The sequence below is a fragment of the Halyomorpha halys genome, unplaced genomic scaffold (assembly GCF_000696795.3).
Source record: "Halyomorpha halys isolate HHAL.00 unplaced genomic scaffold, Hhal_1.1 Scaffold36.1, whole genome shotgun sequence".
NCBI classification, from domain to species: domain Eukaryota; kingdom Metazoa; phylum Arthropoda; class Insecta; order Hemiptera; family Pentatomidae; genus Halyomorpha; species Halyomorpha halys.
The window spans coordinates 1542606-1544538 of record NW_027108624.1 but is presented as its reverse complement, the minus strand read 5'-3'; the positions used below and the strand labels follow the sequence as shown (position 1 = coordinate 1544538).

The 1933-nt window shown below is 31.1% G+C and overlaps 1 long non-coding RNA gene across 1 annotated transcript in view; it reads left to right on the top strand.

Moving 5' to 3' along the window:
- Window positions 1-1239: 1239 nt before the first annotated feature.
- LOC106686858 (uncharacterized) overlaps window positions 1240-1933 on the top strand; it is a 15906-nt gene continuing 15212 nt past the window's right edge. The window contains exon 1 of the long non-coding RNA XR_010843279.1: window positions 1240-1374. This is a non-coding gene — a long non-coding RNA (uncharacterized lncRNA). The remainder of the gene's footprint in view (window positions 1375-1933) is intronic.

Sequence of the window (1933 nt, the reverse complement as noted above, 5' to 3'; positions counted from 1 at the left end):
CAGGGTTGTAAGGTTTTTCAACTAAAGTGCTTATGTTTTACAATGTGATGGGTTGGTGAGATCTGGCTTTGAAATAATGATTGTAACTCCTAATCATGCGTATGTGCATTGTATGATTAGGTTTTAACCTGCTCCCCAAGATTATGCTAAATCGACCTAGGCTGTGAGGAAACAGGTAGAGACGCTCACGAATGCCAAAAAATTGGTTGCTAACCAGGCGAAAACGAATGAGCTAGAAAATCTAAGAGGTTACAGACGTATTCGTTAGGAACGTCCCATTGTTTTCAACCACACTAATTTTAATATCACACACATTCTTCAGAATTGACAGAGTTTTCGAATGTTCTAGAGTCATGAGGTTGAAAAATGTGACTGATATATATTATGAGGAAAGATGGAGACGCTCACGAATGTCAACAATTGGTTGATAATCAGGCGAAAACAAAAGAGCTAGTAAAATCTAGGAGGTTATAGACGAATTTTTTAGGAATGTTCCAGTGTTTTCAACCGCACTAATATTTTTCTCATGCACGTTTTTCTTAATTGGTGAAGTTTTCGAACGTTCCAGGATCATGAAGTTGAAGATATGAGACAGACATATACTATGATGTAACATCTAAACCTTGAAGACAAATTAATTTTCTTTAAAGTACTTAATATTAATGAGCATTCTTATCAGAATTCCCGCCCCATTTTTTTCTGTCTCTTTCCAGGTCTTTGGCAGAAGCATTCAAATATGTAAAAGTTAACCCTGAGACACTCCATCGTTGTGAAGAAATCGAACTTAAGCTATAAAACGACAATTCCAAATGAGTGAGCTTGTAGTACGGTTTTTTCCCTAAGTTTTCCCTAAATAAATACTTTTTTTACAGAGACACAAATCGTACATTGAAGGGAGAATGACTCCATAAAGAGATACAGTAAAATGGCACACAGCTTTCGGCTTATGGATAGGAACGTATAGAATAGGAGATAAAGTAAACTTGTAATGGTCTGAAATGAGATGATCAAAATTTAAGCTATTGCTAATAACATAGGATGTGTATCACCAACCAATTGGATTTTTTTTAAATATGAATTCATATCGTTAACTGTTATTCTAACCAATCAATTGTGGAATTTTTTAAATATGAATTGCTATATTATTAGCAATAACTTGAATTTTGGTCATCTCATTTCAGAACATTAAAAAATTTATTTTACTTCCTTGTCTGCACATTCTTACCTCCTAGCCGAAAGCTGCGCGCCATTATACTTGTATCCTTTATTAGTTCCATGCTCATGTGATTAACAGCTTTTTAACAATATTAATTGTTTAACTGCTGATTTCGGAAGTTCCGGTTTACACTCGGAAACTTATTGATTGGATAATAAGTAAGTTTCTATATTCTACATATTATTTTTATTTCATTATAGTGAAATTCAGCTTTATTACTGTGATAGAAAATATTTTAGTTTACTTAGGTTCATTGTCATTACGTCTTATTTTGGTATTTATATTAAAAGGAAGAAACTAACTTAACGGCTATATATCATTTCCTTTAAACTTATTTTTTATAACTTAGGTGTAATTTGGTGATAAACATTAACATATTGCATAAAGCTTGGTCTTGTGCTTTTTATCATCACAGTTATTCTGTTAAATGTCGTTGGTATTTAGATTTTATTGTGAACTATATGTATTTAAAAGTGACTATTATTTTCTTTTATGTTATAAATTTAAAGCTTATTAATATAAATATTATTTGATTTCTGTTTTATCCTGGTTACGATTTAAATTTTATTGATTCTTACTAATTATTGTTTATAAAAATGGAATAATCAGATTTATATTCTATCCTAATTGTTATTTGTCAGAACATAAACAAATACCACGAAACAAAAAAAAACCCGCATTGTTTTAAGGATATATTTCTTGAGTGTGATGATGGAT